Source organism: Haliotis rufescens, unplaced genomic scaffold, assembly GCF_023055435.1.
Source record: "Haliotis rufescens isolate VD_foot unplaced genomic scaffold, xgHalRufe1.0.p SCAF_10, whole genome shotgun sequence".
Classification (NCBI taxonomy): domain Eukaryota; kingdom Metazoa; phylum Mollusca; class Gastropoda; order Lepetellida; family Haliotidae; genus Haliotis; species Haliotis rufescens.
Window position 1 is genome coordinate 37,149,776 of NW_025963780.1, and position 26,716 is coordinate 37,176,491.

Genomic DNA, 26,716 nt, shown 5'->3' on the forward strand with positions numbered 1-26,716 from the left:
ATAACTGGGATACTATTCAAAGCGGCGCTAAAACTAACTCACTCACTTACCCCTTCACAGAACGTCACCATTGAAACGTATAATCCTTGTACATCTAAACTCACAAATGCGTAACGAGTATGATAAAGACATTAAATTTATATAATATAAAAACATGTTTGAATTATACTGACATTAGAAACGATATGAATTATCATATTGTAAAACAAATACAATCAACACACACCTATTTTAACTACACGACCCTTATAATAAGGGAAGACTTTGTTGTTTTAAATATATTTTTCAAGAAAGTTTTATTTGTAAACGTATTCCAAAACAAATACTACTGCTAGCTAACTGCGCAGTAGACCCGGGTGATAGGCACTAATTGGGTGTGTTGCATCTAAAATATAGTCCACAAGATCCTGGCTATAGTTTGTCTTCAACAACCAATGCTTGTCGGAAGAGGCGACTATAGCTATGCTTGTCGTAAGAGGCGACTATAGCTATGCTTGTCGTAAGAGGCGACTATAGCTATGCTTGTCGTAAGAGGCGACCATAACTATGCTTGTCTTAAGAGGCGACTATAGTTATGCTTGTCGCAAGAGGCTACTATAGTTGTGCTTGTCGTAAGAGGCGACTATAGCTATGCTTGTCGTAAGAGGCGACTATGCTTGTCGTAAGAGGCGACTATAGATATGCTTGTCGTAAGAGGCAACTATAGTTATGCTTGTCGTAAGATGCGACTATAGCTATGCTTGTCGTAAGAGGCGACTATGCTTGTCGTAAGAGGCGACTATAGTTATGCTTGTCGTAAGAGGCGACTATAGCTATGCTTGTCGTAAGAGGCGACTATGCTTGTCGTTAGAGGCGACTATAGCTATGCTTGTCGTAAGAGGCGACTATAGTTATGCTTGTCGTAAGATGCGACTATAGCTATGCTTGTCGTAAGAGGCGACTACAGCTATGCTTGTCGTAAGAGGCGACTATAGTTGTGCTTGTCGTAAGAGGCGACTACAGCTATGCTTGTCGTAAGATGCGACTATAGTTGTGCTTGTCGTAAGAGGCGACTACAGCTATGCTTGTCGTAAGAGGCGACTATAGTTGTGCTTGTCGTAAGAGGCTACTATAACTATGCTTGTCTTAAGAGGCGACTATAGTTATGCTTGTCGTAAGAGGCGACTACAGCTATGCTTGTCGTAAGAGGCGACTATGCTTGTCGTTTGAGGCGACTATAGCTATGCTTGTCGTAAGAGGCGACTATAGCTATGCTTGTCGTAAGATGCGACTATAGCTATGCTTGTCGTAAGAGGCGACTACAGCTATGCTTGTCGTAAGAGGCGACTATAGTTATGCTTGTCGTAAGAGGCGACTATGCTTGTCGTAAGAGGCGACTATAGTTATGCTTGTCGTAAGAGGCGACTATAGCTATGCTTGTCGTAAGAGGCGACTATGCTTGTCGTAAGAGGCGACTAAAGCTATGCTTGTCGTAAGAGGCGACTATAGTTATGCTTGTCGTAAGATGCGACTATAGCTATGCTTGTCGTAAGAGGCGACTATGATTGTTCTTGTCGTAAGAGGCTACTATAGCTATGCTTGTCTTAAGAGGCGACTATAGTTATGCTTGTCGTAAGAGGCGACTATAGCTATGCTTGTCGTAAGAGGCGACTATGCTTGTCGCAAGAGGCGACTAACGACATCAGGTTGTCAGGTTTAGTTGATCCATGTCATCGTATCCCAATTGTGTAGATTGATGCTCATAATGTCAATCAATGGCTGGTCCAGACTCGATTATTTACACATCGACGCCATATAGCAAGAACATTACCGAGTGCGGAATTAAACAACAAGCAGACAAATAGTCCACAACATTGATGGGCGCTGTTTGGTTCGCTGCATTGTGTGCAGAGAGGAACAGTTACATTATAGATAAATGTTCACGAACGCAGGTGTACTTAATATCTGGAACGTACAACAGTATCTCTCTGATATGAAAATATTTCATGAATACAAATGCAAATTGAAGCTATTTTCAGTTTATTTAAACATTTAAAAACGCCCCACAGAATACATTTACCAATCATTGTGTTGCCAATAATATCAAATGGCACTTTAACAAAATAAACTCTGCTTCCAGGATGGTTCGAGGCACGGCATCAGGCTGACGGAATTACATTTCCCTGTAATTAATGGTGTCACCAAATATTGACTTTCACTCAAGTTCTGCGTCAATTCTTGGTACGTGTTTGAGTTTCAGTAGTCGTGACATGATGTCCAAAGCGGTATATTGTCATTAAGCATAAATTGTCTAAAAAACACGAAGTGTAAACGTGATACCCCCAGTTGAGTAATGCACCCCCCACGTGAGTCCATTGTTGGCTATAATCCAGTACAAACTTGGCATGTTATTGCTTCATAGGATTTATTGTAAACTGAGTCTTGAATCAATGAACTTAAATGGCCAGCATGGTCCAGTGGACCATTGAGGTTTTAATGTTCAAAACGTTTCTCGATCATTGTCTCTGGGGATTGGAGTCATGCAAACTAACAGTAAGTTGGTATGTGCACTGTATCTCGAAGCACGTGCTACACGTGTTAATAGGATATATAGAAATATGAATTGAGGTTAATGCGGAATGAGCCTGACAACTGGCAAAATCGGCAAATGACTTGTGTAACTAATGGAAAGGAACTATTGTGAACGTGTAGGTAGTGGGTAACCGAAACGATGCACTTTATATAAAGGACGGATTAGTGAGCCAAGGGTCGGGTTGAGGCGGGTGTATAGGGTCGATCTCGACACGCTGAGGTACTGGTGGTCTGATTTGTGGTAAAGGGGAGTGCTGATTGACACATGGAGATAGTGCAGCTGAAATGGTTTGATGGGAGGATTCCATTGGCATGGGAGATTGACTTTAAAATTGGATTTTAAAATGGGGGGGGGGGGGGGGGGGGGGGAGGAGTGGCGAGTGATGGGGTGTGTGGTAACGGGGTCAAATCGTGGGGGCGAGGGTGTGTGTGCGTGAGGGGTGGGAGGAGGGGGGTAGGGTGGGGTGCGTCGAACCACCACCCATTTCTGTCAATGATTACTGCTCTCGGCTTGTAGAAGGTATAATTATCCAACCTCTGTTGTAAGTATCATGACGCCTAGCGTTCACATGGCATGTGAAATACAAACACTTATTTTCGTAGGAAAACTGTGTGAATGGAATGCGATCAATGTTTACGAACACCTGGTGTCATCATTGAAAGTACATCTCTATACACGGTATCAGGTGTTTCACAAACTTATGCTTAATTCTACAGGTACTTTTTCCGAACCTGTAAACATATATTCACCCCAAACAATTACCAATACTTTGGTATGCAAATAGTGTTAGTGGCGGTTTCGTCGGTGGATAATCGAGATTTCTCTAGCGTTGTCGTTTCATATTCAAGCAGAAAGTGAAATCGATATGTAATGACACAGTTATTTGATTTATAGTTATTGAACGCCAACAGGAACTTTGACCTCATGAAAGTTATGTCGTTCCAGGAGAATTAGATTTTGTTAATCGTACATATCTCTGTCACTATGCCATCGACCCGTGAAGATGCGGGGTAGAATAGGTCTTCAGCAACCCATGCTTTTCGTAAGAGGCTCGCTGACTTGATTGTAGCATGTCATCGTATGCGAATTGCGTAGATCGATGCTCATGATATTAATCGGTGGATTGTCTGGTCCAGATTCGATTATTTACAGACCTCCATCACATAGCTGGAATACTGCTCAGTGCAGCCTTAAACAACAAAGGAAAGAAAAACGATACCATCACCACCCATCACCGACTCTGCTCTATGACATATGACACTTTATAACCGAAGGTTAAACAAACTCAGTATTTTTATCGATGTCTAGAGAGGAGCTTCATTGATTGATGTTGGATGGTACTTGTGCTTTATGTTTGATATGTGTTTGATATTCTTCAGAACACAGATACACACGGCGATCCTCTTCAAATATAGGCTATTCAAATGGACGTTCGTTCATTTTCCTCAAGAAGATCTTCGACGTACAAAAATCTATTTCTACTTGAAAAAGTCTATCGCATAAATATTTGAAGAACCCCACCAGAGCATCTTTTGATATAAAAAACGATTATAGTGGATACATTCGGATTATTGTAGGAATATAGCATCTTTTACCGATTATTGAAGACATAAATGCCGGGCAAGGGAGAGCATACACTAGAAAATTGTATTTGATCCAACAATTACAGACTAGGCTGGAAACAGTCGCCGAAACAGTCGCCAAAACACAACTACGGTACCCGTACCATACACATCACCATCGAAAAGCCATTTACAAACTAGGCTGGAAACAGTCGCCGAAACAGTCGCCAAAACACAACTACGGTACCCGTATCATACACATCACCATCGAAAAGCCATTTAGTTTCATTCATAGCCACCGTCACACATGGGTGTATTCTTTCTTTTCATTGGCAGTTTATTTGATATAAATCAGACTAGAGTAAGATTTTATATGTAATGAGATTTTTCTTAAATTTAAAAATCAAGTTGTGAGGCCATTTTAAAGCTCATAGGATACATCGTGTCGCAAGACAATGTTGACATGCGCCTTCAGTTTTAAATACAACTGAAACCTTCGTGTCACCAGTATTGTAGGTCTTAAACAATGAACAATGAAATAAGTTATACGTATGGTCACAAGGACGTCACAAATGAAAACTTACTACACTAATATGTTTCCCCACAGCGAAAGTATTTCTGGTTTGACGTTTATTTGGTAACAAAATAAATAAATAAAGAAAGAAAGAAAGAAAGATAGATGGAAATAAAGAAATAAAGAAGTGTGTGAGTGAGTGAGTATGGTTTTACGCCGCTTTTAGCAATATTCCAGCAATATCACGGCGGGGGACACCAGAAATGGGCTTCACACATTGTACCCATGTCGGGAATCGAACCCGGGTCTTTCGCGTGACGAGCGAACGCTTTAACCACTAGGCTACCCGACCGCCCCAGAAATAAAGAAGAAGAAGAAGTTATCTTATTTAAAAGTTTATATAATCCAAATAGAGCCCAGAAGACATGCCTATCTAAACTTACCAAATAGTTATAGACATGCTTAGATTCATATATCATTTATTTTGTAGCTCGTGGGAGACAGCATATCTCCTATTGAAGCCAGTTTAGGATTATCCGAATCTCTTTACTGTAGAAAGGAAATTAACGTACAACGCCTACCTGTGCCGCGATCTGAGTCAAACTGAAGTGAATAAGATGCCCCGTAGGTTCATCTAAGAACACAACCCCAAGCATACAGCTATAAAAAACAACAACATCGGATGCCAATCGTTCATGAAAGCATGCCACAAATGACTTCTGGCTGAAATAGCTATCACTATGTATGATATACAAACCTATGAAAGAATTATTGAACAGGATGGCTCCCAATAAGGCCGGAGACAGTAAAATTGCCATGATAAGAAATTATTATTTCTTTAGTATCACCATTCCTCGGTGGTTTAATGGAACCCTCTGTCATAGCTTGTGATTGGTGGTCTCATCTTTTCCGAAGCAAATACTGATTTCATTGCTCCTGGCCTTCCGGTCCATATGTATTTCAATTTCATGACATTTCCCTGCCTGTGTCCCGGGGAGCCGACATTCCGGTAACTGACGGCGCGGGGAGAGTTGCACTGTATGCATCTACCTGCTCAGCAAACTGTTAACCGCTTATTATCTGAGAGTGAGTGAGTGGGTGGTTGAGTGGTTGAGTGAGTGAGTGAGTGAGTGAGTGAGTGGGACATTCCGGTAACTGACGGCGCGGGGAGAGTTGCACTGTATGCATCTACCTGCTCAGCAAACTGTTAACCGCTTATTATCTGAGAGTGAGTGAGTGGGTGGTTGAGTGGTTGAGTGAGTGAGTGAGTGAGTGAGTGAGACATTCCGGTAACTGACGGCGCGGGGAGAGTTGCACTGTATGCATCTACCTGCTCAGCAAACTGTTAAACGCTTATTATCTGTGAGTGAGTGAGTAAGTAAGTGAGTGAGTGAGTGAGTGAGTGAGTGAGTGAGTGAGTGAGTGAGTGAGTGGGACATTCCGGTAACTGACGGCGCGGGGAGAGTTGCACTGTATGCATCTACCTGCTCAGCAAACTGTTAACCGCTTATAATCTGAGAGTGAGTGAGTGGGTGGTTGAGTGGTTGAGTGAGTGAGTGAGTGAGTGAGTGGGACATTCCGGTAACTGACGGCGCGGGGAGAGTTGCACTGTATGCATCTACCTGCTCAGCAAACTGTTAAACGCTTATTATCTGTGAGTGAGTGAGTGAGTAAGTAAGTGAGTGAGTGAGTGAGTGAGTGAGTGAGTGAGTGAGTGAGTGGGACATTCCGGTAACTGACGGCGCGGGGAGAGTTGCACTGTATGCATCTACCTGCTCAGCAAACTGTTAACCGCTTATTATCTGAGAGTGGGTGGTTGAGTGGTTGAGTGAGTGAGTGAGTGAGTGAGTGAGTTGGTCATTCCGGTAACTGACGGCGCGGGGAGAGTTGCACTGTATGCATCTACCTGCTCAGCAAACTGTTAACCGCTTATTATCTGAGAGTGAGTGAGTGGGTGGTTGAGTGGTTGAGTGAGTGAGTGAGTGAGTGAGTGGGACATTCCGGTAACTGACGGCGCGGGGAGAGTTGCACTGTATGCATCTACCTGCTCAGCAAACTGTTAAACGCTTATTATCTGTGAGTGAGTGAGTAAGTAAGTGAATGAGTGAGTGAGTGAGTGAGTGAGTGAGTGAGTGAGTGGGACATTCCGGTAACTGACGGCGCGGGGAGAGTTGCACTGTATGCATCTACCTGCTCAGCAAACTGTTAAACGCTTATTATCTGTGAGTGAGTAAGTAAGTGAGTGAGTGAGTGAGTGAGTGAGTGAGTGAGTGAGTGGGACATTCCGGTAACTGACGGCGCGGGGAGAGTTGCACTGTATGCATCTACCTTCTCAGCAAACTGTTGAACGCTTATTATCTGAGAGTGAGTGAGTGGGTGGTTGAGTGGTTGAGTGAGTGAGTGAGTGAGTGAGTGAGTGAGTGGGACATTCCGGTAACTGACGGCGCGGGGAGAGTTGAACTGTATGCATCTACCTGCTCAGCAAACTGTTAACCGCTTATTATCTGAGAGTGAGTGAGTGGGTGGTTGAGTGTTTGAGTGAGTGAGTGAGTGAGTGAGTGAGTGAGTGGGACATTCCGGTAACTGACGGCGCGGGGAGAGTTGAACTGTATGCATCTACCTGCTCAGCAAACTGTTAAACGCTTATTATCTGAGAGTGAGTGAGTGGGTGGTTGAGTGGTTGAGTGAGTGAGTGAGTGAGTGAGTGAGTGAGTGGGACATTCCGGTAACTGACGGCGCGGGGAGAGTTGCACTGTATGCATCTACCTGCTCAGCAAACTGTTAAACGCTTATTAACTGTGAGTGGTTGAGTGGTTGAGTGGTTGAGTGGTTGAGTGAGTGAGTGAGTTGGACATTCCGGTAAATGACGGTAACGGGGAGAGTTGCACTGTATGCATCTACCTGCTCAGCAAACTGTTAAACGCTTATTAACTGTGAGTGGTTGAGTTGTTGAGTGGTTGAGTGAGTGAGTGAGTGAGTGAGTTGGACATTCCGGTAACTGACGGTAACGGGGAGAGTTGCACTGTATACATCTACCTGCTCAGCAAACTGTTAAACGCTTATTATCTGTGAGTGAGTGAGTGGGTGGAGTGGAGTGGAGTGGAGTGGAGTGGAGTGGAGTGGAGTGGAGTGGAGTGGAGTGGAGTGGAGTGGAGTGGAGTGGAGTGGAGTGGAGTGGAGTGGAGTGGAGTGGAGTGGAGTGGAGTGGAGTGGAGTGGAGTTGAGTGGAGTGGAGTTGAGTTGAGTTGAGTTGAGTTGAGTTGAGTTGAGTTGAGTTGAGTTAGTGAGTGAGTGAGTGAGTGAGTGAGTGAGTGAGTGAGTGAGTGAGAGAGACAAACGCACACGAGCACAAACAAACACGCGCGCGCACATAACATATGTACATCATCTTTACGGTCTAGTGAGATCGCTCTTCGTCTAGTTTCCTCAGTCTAATATGGCGGTGGTGTAGTCCTGTGGTGAAAGAGTTCGCACGCCACGCGGAAGGCCCGGGTTCAATTCCTCACAATTTTACTATGGATGAAGCCCAAAATTGTTGTACTGCGCTATTATATGGTTGAAATAGTGCTTAAAGAATAGGACAAGAACCAACGGCTTCATCAAACTTGGTCGAACAACAATACAAACATAAAACTCCATGTCAGTGACAAAACAGTCGACTGTATACACTATAGAAATCCTATTTACTTACTTCAAACTTGATGAAGCAGGCGCGCTACTTAAATATTCTGCTGTATTTCAGTTTCAGATGATGCCGAGCGGCGCCACGTCTAAGCCTCAGACCACTGGAACACTCAAGCGGGCAACACTGAATTCCTATCGGTAGTGACCCCGTAGGGACATAACTTGACATTGATAAGTGAATCCCTTCAGTCATTCAGCCACCTGCACGCTTCCCACATCCACATCCCTTCTCTTCACAGCGGCTGACAAATGGGCCTTTCAAAGAAATCTGAGCACTCACTGATCAGTACCTGTCTCTACCATACAGTATACTATGTATAATATGTTGTACATTACACTGGTATTCCCTGCTTGTTGATTGTATACTATGTATAAGATGTTGTACATTACACTGGTATTCCCTGCTTGTTGAGAGTATACTATGTATAATATGTTGTACATTACACTGGTATTCCCTGCTTGTTGAGAGTATACTATGTATAATATGTTGTACATTACACTGATATTCCCTGCTTGTTGAGAGTATACTATGTATAATATGTTGTACATTACACTGGTATTCCCTGCTTGTTGAGAGTATACTGTGTCTAATATATATTAATATGTTGTACATTACACTGGTATTCCCTGTTTTTGGCGAGTATACCATGTATTATATGTTGTACATTGTACTGGTATTCCCTGTTTTTGGCGAGTATAATATGTATAATATGTTGTACATTGTACTGGTATTCCCTGCTTGTTAAGTACAATATTACCTGTTTGTAAAGTTTTAACTGAGTCAACCTGCAACCACAGAATATTGCCAAGATACAATGTAGCAATACGCTGCGCACTTGACCAATGATTAGAAATGCAAAGATAGTCGTTGTTTTATATCCTCTAAATATTCAATACAGATTTTTCTCTAAATAGGGGAGACGAGCAATGTCTCTTCTCTTTTCAAAACACATTTCTTTCATGATACCCAATATGTCCAGCGAACCATTATTTCTTTACAAAATTAAGGGAAAAATATTTTTCTTGTATTTTAATGAACAAATTATTTTTGTCGCTAGCCCCCAACCTCGAGAATATGAAAATTTCCGTCCTTTATGACAGTGAACTGTCTACCACGATGATTAACAGGATGACATGATGCGTATTATCAGATTCAGCAACAGGCATTGGTGATGTGAGACCAATTCCCTGGGATGGGAGGATGAAGACTAACATGCGGATATTCGCTGTTTGGACGTATGCATAAGTTGGATACAAGGTCACTGGAGTTCTATTTCTGTTTATAGAACTTGTGCGCGTCAAATTAATTCTGGACAAAAGTGTCGGACATCAAAGTCGTTTACCACGAGAACGGGTGTAGTGTTTACATACCATGGATCATAATCGGAACAAATGTTGGATTCGAACACAGATAATGGAGGCCACTTGCGACACACAGAGTTTCGTATATTGATTTTGTTGTTACAGAGAATGAGTGAGTGAATGTGTGAGTATTGTTTGACGCCGCTTATAGCAAAATTCCAGCAATATCATATCGGGGGACCCCAGGAATGGGCTTCACATATTGTGCCCATGTGGGGAATCGAACCAGGGTCTGCGGCATGACGCGCGAACGCTTGAACCACTAAGCTACCCCACGGCCCTTGTTGTTACAGTATTGAAACAGAAGCTACAAAACCGTTTCCAAAATCATAAAAAATCTCTTCTGAACGCAGTGTCCATTGTACGGCACCGACCATATCATAAGCATGTGTTCATTAATTTTGTGATGATATCTACGAGATGTACGAAAACAGGTGAGCGCACCTGTCCCACCATCGGCATTGTCACAAACACATGCAAAGGCAAGTCAACAGTTAACCTGAAAATACACGAAACATGGCACAGACCTTATGTGAATGTCGGTGGTCGAGGACTGCATGTAGATAGTTGTCATCAAGCTGTTGTTGGCTGTTATGTTTGAACAGCATGAGGAGACAATTCATTTGTGAAATGTCGAAAACTATAATCACACAACTGATTGAACGCCTGAGCGTATATATGTCTGAATTACAATGTGAGAAATATGATAAAATCATGGCGATATAATTTGAACAACATGAGCATAAAATATGTCGTTCAAACGAATTATGAATCAATGCTACGCTATGCATGGCCTACCGACAGGTTGTAAGTACGCTTTTCATTGTGGCGGAGTTTGCTTGCCAAACATGAACCTCAATCTGATGCCACAGTCTCCTCACCGCGACATCAGTGGTCAAAGAACATTGTTAAGGCTGTGATGAGGACCGGTGGCAGAAACCAAGAAGTGGGTCGTTGACGCAGGTGCCATTGTAATTGTATATTCAGATGTAAATCCCTCTTAAGCATTAAATGTAAATAGTTCCGTAAATTATACTTATCACAGCGATGGCGAAATGCTTCCGACAAAGAAAATAGTCCAGTCTGAGATACATTCAGATGCCTTATATATGTATGTCACATGCAGTAAATCCAGGCAAAATTCACAAAACCTTGGTTCATGAAGTATTATATGAAGAAATTGCTAATACCAGGTGATGACTATGTATTGCCTGTGGGGTAGTGGCCTCTGGAAGTCTCTTGGTAATGAAACACTGCCTTTGTGGTCTTGTGGTTAGACCGTCTGCCCGTAGAGCGAAGCTCGGCATCTCAGTAGGCTAGCACTGTAAAACCGGCGTCTGTCTGGATTAGTACAAGCAGAGAGACAGACGGTGAAACACACACACACACACACACACACATACACGCACACGCACGCGCACACGCACGCATGCACACACGCACGCACGCACAAGCACACGTACATGCACACACACACACACACACGCACGCACGCAAGCACACGCACACGTACATGCACATTCACACACGAACACGCACGCACAAGCACAAGCACACATAGACACACATACACGCACATAGCATACATCATCGTAACGGTCTTGGTAGATAACTCTTCGTCTAGTTTCCTTCTCCTAATATGGCAGTGGGGTAGTCCTGTGGTTATGGCGTTCGCCCGCCACGCGGAAGCCCCGGTTTCAATTCCTTAGATTTTTATAATGGATGAAACCCAAATTTGGTGTTCTACGACAAGATATGGCTGAAATAGTACTAAAAGAATAGGACAAGAACCAACGGCTGAACGAAACGAACTAAATACAATATGAAACATAAAACTCCCTGTCAACTCCATGTCAATGACCCAAACAATCAATTGTCAATATAGAAATCCGATCTGTTTATTTAATACTTGATGAAGACTACTTCTTGAAATGAATAACCTGCCGTTTGTCCTAAAGACGAGACCGCCTCCGTGGTCTAGTGGAAGAGCGTCTGTCAGGAGAGCTGAAGGTCGTGGGTTCGATCCCCGGCCCCGTCATACCAAAAGACATGGTACTTGTTGTTACCCTGTCTGGCGCTAGGCCTTAAGGGGCTAAACAAGGACTGGTCGCCTCGGAGTCAGTGTAATGTGGACGGATCCTAAAAGGGGAATCGTGAGTTCGATCCCCGGCCAGTTCATACGGAAAGACGTTAAAGATGGCACTTGTTGTTACCCTGTCTGGCGCTTGGCTTAAGGGGCCAAAACAAGAACTGGTCGACTCGGAGTCAGTATAATGTGGAGGAATCCTCAAACCAATGACAAATCTCCATGCTGGCGACTTAGGCATTGAGAAAAGTTAAGGTGAGCTGAGGTGAAATTGGGTTTAACGTCGCGTCCAAGATTATTGCACTTATATAGCGACGTGCATATACGTGTGTGTGTTTGTGTGGCTGCTTGTACTAGTCCGGACTGATGCCGATTATAGTGCAAGCTCACTGAGATACCATGCCGCAGTTTAACATGAATACCCCACTCAGACACAGTATACTGACTCCGAGCTGACCAGTCCTTGTTTTAGCTCCTTAATGCCGAGCGCAAGACAGGGTAACAACAAATACCATCTTTTAACGTCTTTTGGTATGACGCGGCTTGGGATCGAACCCCGGACCTTCCGCTCTCCGGGCGGACGCTCTACCACTGGACCACGGAGGCGGTCAGAAAAGTTAAGGAACCAAGAACCTGGTATACTGGCTAAGAATTAATGCTGACACAGGGAAGAGAAACCGACAACATGAAACACTGTTGCAACACTAGATTCCAACGGGACCCTGGAACAGACATTTTTGAACGTGTCAAGGAAAACTATCTGGCTACAACTGATAAACTACAGAAAGTACCCTATCGTCCGAAAAGTTCCAGACAGATGTCCAAGCCAAACCTTTGTATCCATGACGTAAGTAGTGTTTGATGAACATGGAACTGCAAGGACAGTTCTGTCGCACAATGTCCATCATTACAACATATATGCGTACAAACAGTTTCAAAGGAGGCGGTTGGGTAGCCTAGTGGTTAAAGTGTTCGCTCCACACGCCGAAGACCCGGGTTCGGGTACAATGTATGAAGCCCCTTTTGGTGTCCCCCGCCGTGATATTGCTGAAATATTTCTGCAAGCGGCGTAAAACAATATTCACTCCAGAGCTCTAGATAAGCTTTTGGTGTTGTGGGTATTTTACCCATGCATTTTAAAATCATTGGGTATCAGTAATTCTATCTGCGTATTCAAATTTCTGTTACCCACTAGTTTTTACACATGTGGGTATTTAAGTTAAATATTTAAAAACACTATTCATCCAGTCCCTGCAAACTGGTGTCGTGTGGGTTTGAGAGCTTTATAGGACTAAAAAATGCCACGATACTTCCACAAGAAAGTGTGATGGCAAATGATCATGATGTAACTGTCATCGTGGAGTTTGGCAAGGTTGACGAAATGCCCGTTTATAATTTCAAAATAAGTTGCTGATTTGCTAATCGAATACGCAGGGTTACTTCACAATATTTTGATGATACGCACAAATATTATTTTTGTAGCGTATCTGTAATGTTTGTTGCGTATTTGATACGCTTGGATTATATTTTACTGCGTATTTCTGCATTTCTGATGCGTATTTCACGCAGATACGCATCTTATCTGGAGCTCTGTTCACTCACTCTCTCAATAGAATGTAACTTTGAGCATCAAGTTCACCAAGATGTCAAAGTTCCATTAGGTTTATGGAGAGATAGGTCAAGACAGTAAAAGGTGTTTGAAGAAATCAAGACTAGAAAGAGAAGATGTCCCACTACTGAGACTACGTACCGCTCCCGTCGACCAAACTTTGCTGCCCAGCCCTGAGGAGACACTCTTCCAACGAAAGATACGTTGTATCCTATCATCAGTTCCAGAAAAACAAAGAGTCTGTGCGACCTTATTGAAGAGAGACTACAGCAAAGACAAAACGGACCGATGACATGCATCAACCAAGTCAGCGAGCCTGATCACCCGATCCCGTCTGTCGCCTCTTACGACAAGCATAGTCGTCTTTTACGGTAAGCACTCAGACACAGTATACTGACTCCGAACCGACCAGTCCTTGTTTTAGCCCCTTAATGCCGAGCGCCAGACAGGGTAACAAGTACCATCTTTAAACGTCTTTTGGTATGACGCGGTCGGGGATCGAACCCAGGATCTTCCGCTCTCCGGGCGGACGCTCTACCACTAGACCACGGAGGCGGTCTGAATATGAAACAAGACGAAAAGTGAGCAGAGCTCACTCATACCCCCGACTTTGACTCCAACATATTTCTAAGTTAAAAACATGAAAAAGCGATCTTTTCTCAGAGAACCCACTAATCAATATCAAACTTTGCACTGCACCACTCCTATTGGTATAAAAATTGGGAAAGGATCAATGAAGTAGATTTAAAGTTACAGGTCTCACAAATATTGAAGTAAAAATATAGTTAAAGTTCACAACATGGAAAACATCATATATTTTTCAGAAACTAGACATATCAATACCACACTTTGCAGTGCACCTCTGCCATAAGTATTGAAACTGTTTCCTAATTTTCAAGTTATAGGTCGCACAAATGTTTCAATTGACAAAAAGGTGTATTTCTCCAGAAAATTCAAATATTCAAAACAAACTTCGCACTGAACCTCTCCTATAGGTATCAAAAGTTTTCATCAAGTTTGAAAAGCATATATTTGGTAGTTTTCAAGTTGTACGTCGCACACACAAAAAATGTCCTCGGGGGGACGGACGGAATTCCTTGGTATAACTATATACCCCGCCCCTTGAGGTCGGGGGTATAAAAAATGTGAAAACCTTCTATTGATATTGTCAACCGCGAAGAACGCGTGCTATTAATGACTGAAGTTTACACATTTAATTTGAAGCTGATGTGTTAATAATAAATGGGTTTCGGTGATATATGTTAGCATATCCTGCCCTGATCTGAAGAGATTAACTAAACCGATTAGAGAAACTCGATCAAAGCTTTCTTACAGATTACCTCAAGTGACGATGACGTCATCCATAACTGATGAGATGTAGTGTGACTGGTGACTTTAAAGTTTAACTAAAATACCTGCCATGACCAGCGTCCACAGCCACTGGCAGCGAGTACTGGGCACCATATACTCCAGCATGAGTGAGTGAGTGTTTAATGCCACTTTTAGCAGTATTCCAGTAATGTTACGCCGGGGGACACGAAACATAGGCCTCACATATAATACCCATATTGGGAATCGAACCCGGAATCGAAACGAGCGATGACTTAAACCTCTGGGCTCCCCCGCCGCCCCCTTAGCATGACCGGGGTTTTTTCACCCTGCAGTCACGGGACAGATAAATAGATAGACATGGACAGGCAGACAGACACAGATATATTACGTTCTCGTTTTTATCCGACTTTACTTCCTTGTTTGTGACTAAAATACGACTATGATGACGATCAGGACCTGACAATCGTAATAACGCCGTGTGCACATGGTGTACAGGAATCGCCATGTGTTTTGCCTGACTCCATGACTCCAAGTCAGCAGCCTAACAAAACAAGCCAAGATTCTTATTTTCTTAAAGTCCTTTTTTTACACGAAAAAAAACAAATTTAATGAAGACGGATCCATTACCCAATCGAAAAACGTTGGACTAAATCACTTTTTTAGATTTCTTTTACAAGCACAAGTAGTTGAAGCCCATAAACTGTGTCCAAAGCCAGACTCGATGGGTATACTACTTGCTGAAGGATTAAAGGTGTAAGAGCTTTCGACCTTAATCAAATCAATCTTTCCTCGTTCATTCCACAAGAAGACTCAGGACTGACGCGACAGTTAGTTTAAAATCACGTTAACCAGAATTACATCCACTGGTGGACAATGTGTTAATTTGGTAATAAAATTAAGTTTTATTTGCTGTTAATTTTAATGACAAACGGACAATCGTCAACATTCTAATCGTAGACATACGCCTAGGGAACAAGGCCTCGAAGCCACATTTGTTCAAACGAACAAATATTGTTACAGTGGAAGTAAAGAAATTAACCGACGTGTCATTTGGTGCAATTAATATAACATTGCCTTGTGGATGTCAAAGTTGGAACGTGTTCAACCGGGAGCCCTGTCCTCGGGACGATTGCAGATGAGGATGCTCAACTCTTAAAATCCTGCCTACCACACAGTCCAGTGATTGATACCGTGAAAAGCGATTCGCGCAGTCAGAGTTCGATGACACATAATCAACCAAGTCACCGAGCCTAATCACCTGATCATCTGGTTGCCTCTTGCAACCAGCATAAATGAGTGAGCGAGTGAGTGAGTATGGTTTTACATCGCTTTTAGTAATATTCGAGCAATATCACGGCGTGGGACACCATAAATGGGCTTCGCACATTGTACCCATGTGGGGATTCGAACACGGGGAACCCGGCGTGACGAGCGAATGCTTTAACCACTAGGCTACCCTCGTCTCCGCGAGAAGCAAAAGCGAATGGGTATCAGTTCTAACCCGGCATCCCCATGTTTGTTTGTTTGTTTAACTCAGCAATATTCCAGTCATATGACGGCGGTCTGGATATAATCGAGTCTGGACCAGACAATCCACTGATTGACATCATGAGCCTTAATCCACGCAATTGGGATGCGATGACATGCATCAACCAAGTCAGAGAGCCTGACCACCTGATCCCGTTAGTCGCCTCTTACGACAAGCATAGTCGACTTTTACGGCAAGCATGGGTTGCAAGCATGGGTTTTGGCCCATTTCATCACGGGTCGACTTCAAGCTACTCTCTTGCCTACCGATGATATAACAATGAAGCTCCAACTGTCTCTCAGAGTTATAACCTCCTTATCAAACAACGCGTTCACTACGACCCAGAGACAAAATACTCATCTCAACAACACAAGCTTTAACGACTTAAGGAAAAAGATCCTTGCAGCCGCTTCCTTGTTGAATAATCTATCACTGGAAATAAAACTATCCCCAAACTTGTCTTTTAAGAGACAGTTAAAAACTTTCATTTTTAGACCCTTAACTGTTTCTTGACTCTGACTCTTCAAACAAGCGTGCAGAGCATACTCTACAATGTGAATTTTGGCGTTATATAACTGTACATGTTATCATTATTAACCTTTCAGAGTCTCAAACGTTGACAAACCGCCTCCGTGGTCTAGTGGTAGAGCGTCCGCCCGGAGAGCGGAAGGTCCGGGGATCCGCGTCATACCAAAAGACGTTAAAAGATGGTATTTGTTGTTACCCTGTCTGGCGCTCGGCATTAAGGGGCTAAAACAAGGACTGGTCGGCTCGGAGTTTACTGTGTCTGAGTGGGGTATTCATGTTAAACTGCGGCATGGTGTTTAAGTGGGCTAGCACTATAAATCGGCATCAGTCCGGACAAGTAAAAGCAGCCACACACACACGTGCATGCACGTCGCTATATAAGTGCAATAATCTTGGACGCGACGTTAAACCCCATTTCACCTCAACTCAGTCAAACGTTGACATGGCGGTGGGTTAGCCAAGTGGTTAGTCACTCACTCACGACATGTATCTGTTTACTTAATTATGTACATGTAATATGATTCACTCTATCTTTCTCTAGTCTTTTGATCGCTGTAGGGTTGAAGTTAGGCCGATGCGACGTTAAATTTGAATTCCCTCTTTTCTTTGACGCCTTGAGGTAGCCGAGTGGTTAGAGCGTTCGCTCGTCACGCCGAAGGACCGGGTTCGATTCCCAACATGGGTACAAAGTGTGACACATTTCTGGTGTACCCCGCCGTGATACAGCTTGAATATTGCGAAAAGCGTAAAACCACACTCACTCACTCTTCTCTTTACTTATTTCATTCCCTATCACAAATCAAGTAACTTTAGTTGCTCCAGTTAAATGGCGGTGTATCGACTGTTCTTGACTACGATTTTGAAACAGCGTCAATGGGATGACAGGCGAGGATACATTCCGCGCTAAACCGGAATGGTTAAGGGAGGTAACTCAGTGCAGCGGTTGCGTCGTACCACTAGAAAGACATCCCGAGACATTCGTCACCACTCGCCCCTTTCCGTAACCTGCAAGAAGACTCGTCCCCCTATCGATGAATGTTATGTGCGAAAATACGACAAACCAATCAGAATGCGCGTATGATTTCAAGTTCTTTGTCAAAGAATCCCTCAGAAATAATATTTGATTTTACATATGTCTTGCATCTTAAAATATATCCAAGACACAGTTAAATGTGTTCAAACATACTGTATAATTCCGCATGTCCAGATCTGCTTTAAATTGTATCTAAAATATATATAATATACGGGGAAATATGTGTGAACCATTACACAACGAGTTGACAATTGTTTTAGGTATGCCCGTTTGCGCAAAGACGGAACCCGGTTGCATAAATGGCCACGAGAGGGGCACGAGTCGCTATTCGGCTTGTCCCGGAATAACACGAGTTGGTCACGAATGATCCCGAGATTCACTGTTGACTGGCGGCTTCTTTCTCCGACAATTATCTGATGATGTGGTGGAGATGTCGACAAGCAACCAATTCCAGTGAAAAACACTTGCAGATAATTAACAATCTGTTGACTCAAAAAAATAAAAACACCCTTAAACTCCTTACAGCGCTCATTACTGGATGTGTTTACCCTGTTCAATAGTTCTCCTTAAACTAAAGACGTACCTAATCAATGTATTGGTGTGGGGAGTTCAGCGGTATTTGTGCTCATCTCGTGTATCACCGTTCGTGACACAGACTATGAACATGTTTTAGGGAAGATGTTTCTTTATGTTTTTGTGTCAACTTGTTAGCCCTGTCAATCAATCACTATGTTTATTCATTGTCCTACAGTACACGTTATGCAGTAATGAGTGTGTATACAATAAAGTAACATAAACTGCGGGCCAAAACAAAGAAGTTTGTGTTTTAATTGAACATTGGAGAACTGTTGTTAGATTTGATTATGTCTATATAACCATCACTCGTTCCTGCAACAGTTTGTAAAAAGTAATCTGTGGCCTGGGCAAGTTTGTGTAAAAATAAGACGGTTCAATGAAGACTAGGGTAGGAAATGAATTTGATACCACACCCCTACCATCATTCGTGACCAACTCGTGTTATTCCGGGACAAGCCGAATAGCGACTCGTGCCCCTCTCGTGGCCATTTTTGCGACCGGGTTCCGTCTTAGCGCAAACGGGCATACCTAAAACAATTGTCAATTCGTTGCGTAATGGTTCACATATATTTCCCCATATATTATATATATTTCAGATGCAATTTAAAGCACTTCGGGACTTGTGGAATTATACAGTATGATTGAACACATTTAACTGTGTCTTGGGTATATTTTTAGATGCAAGACATATGTAAAATCAAAATTATTTCTGAGGGATTCTTTGACGAAGTACTTGAAATCATACGCGCATTCTGATTGGTTTGTCGTATTTTCGCACATAACATTCATCGATAGGGGGACGAGTCTTCTTGCAGGTTACGGAAAGGGAGGAGTGGTGACGAATGCCCTACCATGTATGAACTGTTGTAAATTTGTGCTGAAAATGAAAATTATTGACGTGCAAACCTGAGTTGTTTAATATACCCATCAGCAGTTGTGTATCATGCGAATTCTTTTTTTTAATGTTCAAAAGTTTTAAATCAAATTGTGTTTAAAAAAAATAAAGCCAGGTAGAGGTATTCTTTAAGTGCTGACTAATCGCCAGTTCAGGTCATCTTTTTATATGTAATATCGCTAACTTATGTAACAAATGTATTTGGGATAACTCTTTCTTAGTAAAGTACAGATTCTCGTACCTTTTTGGGGGTTGAGTCCCGTCCGGGATTCGAACTCAAACTTGCCAGAGTGAGGCACCTAATCGCCAGCACACAAAGTCAGCGATCTAACCCACTCAGCCACTGAGGCTTCCACGAAAATTAAAGTCCGACAACTGGTAGTCTAGATCACGTACTTTGAGTACCCAGCTGACAAGTGTAAATTGGCACGGCTCCCATGGCCGAAAGCTATCAATATACAAGGCCATTTAGAAAGTGGTCAAATGTAACAAATGTTATATTTGGGATAACACTTTCTTAGAAAAGTACAGGTTCTCGTACTTAGGATAAAAACATTGATAAAATTCTCTGAGAGGTATAGCTTCCTTTTATGCTCAGTTCATGTTGAACTTCTTAGGTTACTAGCATGCAATATGTACAGTAACATGGTTTTAGTTGTTATTAAATTGTCACTTGACATTAATAAAATAAAGTTTAGCATACTCGGCATCTTCCTGAGGCAAGGGTGTTAACTAACTACAAAAGTCCAGTTTCCACCCTTGCCGAACTATGCTGGAATGTCGTGGCTATTACGGGTTATGTCCCTTCTATGTCCCTCCTATTGACAAATCAGATTCCACCTCTCATATCACTTGCATTTGCTACAAACAAAATGGCAGCGCCCAGTCAAGACGATCTGATCGATCATCAAGATATATGATGTAATAAAACGGGCCTTACCTCGCGAAGTGCATCAAATGATTTGAGCACCTTGATTAAGAAAAGTTTTGTAAAACATCTGTCGACGCCCTGTTGACGGTACACATGCTTTGCCAATCCTGCAGTCGATCGAAATCTGCACGTTGAAATCCACGTTGGTAACGAACAGGATGTCTAGTTCGTTGTGCTATTTTAATTAGACTATGCGTAGACTCGTTAGTCCAGCCTTAATGTAACTCCCGAATTCCAACCTGGTTCAGCAAGGGTGGAAACTGGACTTTTACAGTCATTTGTTCAAAACCGATAATCATCATAACTGGTCAAAACGGACACCCCTTGGTCGCAAGGGACACGGTACTGTTTTATATACTCAACCACAAAATAAACGCAACGTTTACATAAAATGCGGATAACGCTAAGACCATAAACTATATTTAGATAATATTAGAATTAAAGATAACAGAGAAAACATTTGATAAAAAAAATGTTTGATTGTTTAATGACAACCATCAGTGTTTATTGAAAAATCGGTACCCCTCAAATAGAAAAATGCCAAGTGTGTCCATCAAGAGCGTGGGTGGCTTCCAGTAGCTACAATACAGGCCGCACAATATCGTCTCATCGAGTCGTTACGTCTTTGGAAGAAGGCTTGAAGAATCCCGTTCCATTCCCGCACCAAACAGGCTTCCAGCTCCTGAAGTGTATGTGGATGCCTTGCAGCCTGAAGACGTCTCCCAATGTCGTCCCAGATATGATCAACCTGCGCCATGTCCGGTGACAAAAAACGACCAGGGCATCACAGGAATGCTATTCAGAGGAAGGCAATCGAGGCCCCTGTTGTATGAGGACGAGCGTTGTTCTGCTGAATGCCCTGGAGTTGAGGTTTACCCAGGAAAAGAGGTCTAAGGTGATTGCGAAGAACATCATCCCTGTACACGACAGCAGTCACATGCTGAGGGAACACGTGTTGAGGGATCCTGAGATGATGACAGAAGCCTCCCCACACCATGATGCTTTCTCCTCCCCACCGGTCGGCCTGTCAGGCACAGCAGTTCATTAAGTCGTCTCCACATTGATGCGGCAATCGGCGTGAGGTGAGGTGAAATTGGGTTTAACGTCGCGTCCAAGATTATTGCACTTATATAGCGACGTGCATGCACGTGTGTGTCTGTGGCTGCTTGTACTAGTCCGGACTGACGCCGATTTATAGTGCTAGCTCACATAGACACCATGCCGCAGTTTAACATGAATACCCCACTAAGACACAGTATACTGACTCCAAGCCGACCAGTCCTTGTTTTAGCCCCTTAACGTCGAGCGCCAGACAGGGTAACAACAAGTACCATCTTTTAACGTCTTTTGGTATGACGCGGCTTGGGATCGAACCCCGGACCTTCCGCTCTCCGGGCGGAAGCTCTACCACAAGACCACGGAGGCGGCACCCAATCGGCGTGAGGTTGAACCTTGATAGGTCTGAGAAGACAACTTGTTGTCACTGTTAACGTCGCCAACGCAGGTGCTGTCGGGCCCCACTGCAGACGGTGTTGGCAGTGACATTGAGTCAGTATGGCCCTGACGTAAGGACGTCAACATCTGATTACCGCCGCTCTCAGACGACGACGAACAGTGTCGACTGACACGGGATGACGTGGACCTTGAATGGTTGCAGCTGTCTGTGCTGCTCGTCGCTGTGGGTAACGCAGATGTGTCACCCGGATGTAACGGTCCTGCGAATGAGTAGTGACCCTCGGCCGTCCAGAATGAGGCCGGTCTTGGACACTGCCTGTCTGTTGATGCCTTGCGACCAGCCTGGTGATGGGAGAAACATGACATCCAAAGTACCTCGCCACTGCAGTTGACGTTGATCCGGCCTGTAGCATCCCAATGGTAACGCTTTTCTGGAGTTCAGTTAATCGAACCATGTTTCCTGGCCTTTTTCAAAGTCGAGTGTGAAATGCTTGGTGTTTATTATATGGTGCCTATAAAGGATGGACAAGTTGGAAAATGCACGCATTTTTGCATGTGATTTGCGCTGCACATGCAATAAACGTGAAACGAGACGAAACGACTGCGTACCTGCAACGTCCTCAAAATGAATTATATAAATAGAGAACAGTGTTTCTTCGATTTCTTTTTACACAATTACTATTTTGTGCATTTCACAAACAAAAGACTTGACTTTCATTTCTTTTGCGGTTGAGTATATATGAGACATTGGGTTCCAGCAGCTTGGCAGCCCAAACAACATCGTTTAAATGAAACCTGCCACAGAACGCTTGTCTTTCAGAATTCACATTGTTTACCATTGAAGCTGATAAAGTTTACCCTAAACACACAGAAACGATGCCTCAGTTCAACACACGGCACCAATTACAAAATCTAGTCCTCTACCTGAAATGGGAACTAAGTGCTTGACGTTGGAGAACATCCCCTTTAATGTCTAGGTATCAGCTGGGTACATGACATTGGAAACCATCCCCTCAAACGTCTAGGTATCAGCTGGGTACATGACGTTGGAGCACATCCCCTTTAAAGATTAGGTATCAACTGGGTGCTTGATGTTGAAGCACAGCCCCTTTAAAGTCTAGGTATTAACTGGGTGCTTGACGTTGAAGCACAGCCCCTTTAAAGTTTAGATATCAATTGGGTGCTTGACGTTGAAGCACAGCCCCTTTAAAGTTTAGGTATCAATTGGGTGCTTGACGTTGAAGCACAGTCCCTTTAAAGTTTAGATATCAACTGGGTGCCTGACGTTGAAGCACAGCCCCTTTAAAGTTTAGGTATCAATTGGGTGCCTGACGTTGGAATACGTCTCCTTGAATGTCAAACTACAGAAAACTGGGTACCCGAACAGACAGTGGGCCACTATAAAATCCTAACGCCTTGCACTACAAACTGGTATACACTGTACACACCGACGTCACCAGAACGCGGCAATATCATGTACAGTATTCGAGTTATTCGTCTACATGTAAAAATCAGTTTCCAAGCCAATATACCACGTGTTGTGCCTTCTCTTTCGCGACAATGACGAGACGTTGCTCTGATGAATTTTAGAAATTACCATACTTTAGGTGTTTTTGGAAACAATACTATATTATTCAATGTAAAGCGTACATACATGTACTTCATAAAAAAAATCTGCAAGCACCATTCTGGTCGTCAGAAAATGTTCACCTCTGTAACTTAACGCTAGAAGCAATTCAAGATTTTATAAGGCTTTTAATGACTACAGAAGTCAAGGCAACTGTCAGCAGCTGCGTTAATAGCATCATTAAAATTCTCGTAAAAATTTTGCTGAATCAATATGACTCTGACCTATTGCAGGAACTACTGTAAGACTGCAGGGTTAATTATTAATAATTACATTGTTTTCTGGTAGGTTTCTGTGTCACGCAGGGCCGACATTTACAAATTAAGATAAGGCGTGACAGTGGATTCTCTGGTTTCAGTTAGGACTTCAAATTTATGAGACGAATCTTGACATCAACAAAGCAAGCCCTTTCTTTAAGCTCTTCGCGCTGGTAACGAATTCTCGTAGCCCTTACTTATTATTTGTCATCGCGAATAGTAAATATTAGGCTGTTCAAGTGTTAAGATCCATCATCAGAACCCTTTCCATATTCATTCATAAATCTCTGGTAAAAGAGTCGATTTTATTATTCCGACTATATCATGAGGATGCGTTCATTAATCATTGTCAAATAGTAATGATACCAGGTGTTCGCTAAAAGGTATGCGTATCCTGCCCATCAGGTCACACCCGTCACAAACACATGCAAAGGCTAAACATTTGTTCACCCGAAGAAACACGGGAACAAATGGTTCAAGTCAAAGTAGGGAATTACATCGGACTCATTTTTGCGCTGACGCGTTAAATTAGGAAATGACCTCTACATGTGTGCAATAAAACTTTTTAAAAGCTTTACTGAGGGTAGGTTGTAACCTTGATCAAAGACCTTTGAGCAAGAGTTGTGTGACGATCTTTGAAATATTCGTAGAAAAAGCGATTGTTCTTCAAAAATTATGAAATGTAGGCACTTAAGGCTAAAGCTGCTGGAATATTACTGGACAAAAGGTGAAATGCTGGACTTCCTCATGTATAACATCTGTGTAAAATTTGGGGAAAAGACATATTTTGGCAAGCAGTAACTGGCTCCCCATCTTGATGTTCCGGTTCCTTATGCATATGGCTCGGTCTGGCAAAGTCAAATCGAAGTGATAAGGTCAAAAAGTTTAACTTAGTTTCGGTATATCGATGTCATTTAATAACGGTCAAATAGCAAATTGCCCTTCCACCGGACCTGACCCTAAAAGAGACCAGTCAGACCGCTTCATCTGTTTCGTATTTAGACCTATGCATAAGGTTGGTTGGTTGGTTTGTTGTTTAACGCCGCACTCAGCAATATTACAGCTATATGACGGCGGCCTGTAAATAATCAGGACCTGGACCAGACAATCCAGTGATTAATATCATGAGCATCGATCCACGCAATTGGGATCGATGACATGCATCAACCAAGTCAGCGAGCCTGACAACCCGATCCTGTTAGTCGCCTTTTACGACAAGCATAGTCACCTTTTACGGCAAGCATGGGTTGCTGAAGACCTATTCTACCCCGGAATCTTCACGGGTCATATATGCATAAGGAATTAAAGCGACGAAACACTCACCACAAGACTGATAGACAAGTGGGATGGCTTCAACTTTCCCTTATTGTCTTCTCAGTAAAAATTTGCTTTCATGTTTGAGAATTACCCTGAACTTCTAAAGATGGATGTGTAAGTATATCTATGGTCACCACGTTCAGTGTTTCTTTTCTGTTTGTTGTTGTTAAACGCCGCACTCAACAATATTCCAGCTATATGACGGCAGTCTGCAAATTATCGAGTCTGGACAAGACAATCCTGTGATTGATATCATGAGCATCGATCCACGCAATTGGGATACGATGACATGCATCAACCAAGTCAGCGAGCCTGACAACCCGATCCCGTTAGTCGCCTCTTACGACAAGCATAGTCGCCTTTTACGGCAAGCATGGGTTGCTGAAGACCTTTTCTAACCCGGATCTTCACGGGTCACCACGTTTAGTGACAAATACCCCATGGATCAAGGAATTAAGTTACTTTCCTAAAGTTTGTCATGTGGGATAGTGGTGTATAAAGCTGAAAACTCAAATGTTTTACAGAACTTAAGTTGGTTCTTTTCTGAAATTGCAAAAAGTCAAACAAATCCGTTGAGATTTTGAGAATTCACGTGGTATTAATTTAACTTGTCTCAAATTCTTTCTGTGAATATAAAGAAAGTCCTTCATTGATTGTATTAAGGATTAGGGTTAATCTTAAAAGTAATGGTTCAAAGCGATCTGCGGTTTTAAATGTCCAGCACTAAGAAGATTTTAAAAGTAAAGCATTTATTTGTTTGAATAGCAGCCGCGGCCCATTTGTTCGAAATAGCTGTGTTACATCTTGGAGTTCTTCTAAAGTACGTCTTAACAAGGTTGTCATGAAGGATTGGTTGGTTTGTTTGGATGTTTAACGCCGCACTCAGCAATATTCCAGCTATATGACGGCGGTCTGTAAGTTATCGAGTCTGGACCAGACAATCCAGTGATTGACATCATGAGCATCGACCCATGCAATTGGGATCGATGGCATGTATCAACCAAGTCAGCGAGCCTGACCACCCGATCCCGTAAGTCGCCTTTTACGGCAAGTATGTGTCATGAAGGAAACAAGTTAAACTGTTCAATCTAAGAAATATGCGAAGCCGATAACGTCATTGGGATTCCGAGTCAGTTCATGTTCCCAGTGTTTGTTTGTTTGTTGTTTAACGCCACACTCAGCAATATTCCAGCCATATGACGACGGTCAGTAATAATCGAGTCTGGACCAGACAATCCTGTGAATGACATCATGAGCATCGATCCACGCAATTGGGATACGATGACATGCATCAACAAAGTCAGCAAACCTGACCACCCGATCCCGTTAGTCGCCTCTTACGACAATCATAGTCTTTTTCACGCGATACATGCGTTGCTGAAGACCTATTCTACCCCGGATCTACACGGGTCTTGTAGTTTAAAAAACCACACATATTACTATTTCTTACTATTAACCAAAGTATGAATTATTTTTAAGTAATAACTTTGTTATATCTTTTCGTAAAGATCATGACCGATTTGAAAAAAGAAATATAAAAAAAAAAACACAATGAAAAAGGGCAAAGTTATCATTATCATGTGAGATTTAAGCAAAAAAGGAAAAAAAAGCAAATGATATTATGACAGCGCAGCGGTAGATTACTGGTTTCGAATTTCAGGTTTGCAACGTGAGTAAAGGTTAAAACTAGTCAGCATGATGATACCACCTCAAATTTCATACTGAGTACACAATCTAGCGATCTATTTCCTTTGTAGAATCCTTGTCAAAATAAAGTTTTCCCAGTATTTTCTGGAACAAATGATTTATGTTTAACTATACGAGGGTTGATTCCGAGCCTCACAGAAG

At 42.7% G+C, this 26,716-nt stretch overlaps 1 protein-coding gene across 3 annotated transcripts in view; it reads right to left on the minus strand.

Moving 5' to 3' along the window:
* The window catches only part of LOC124131154, an 87,580-nt gene that overhangs the window by 39,057 nt on the left and 21,807 nt on the right, over positions 1–26,716 (minus strand). The gene's annotated exons all lie outside the window — the stretch shown is intronic.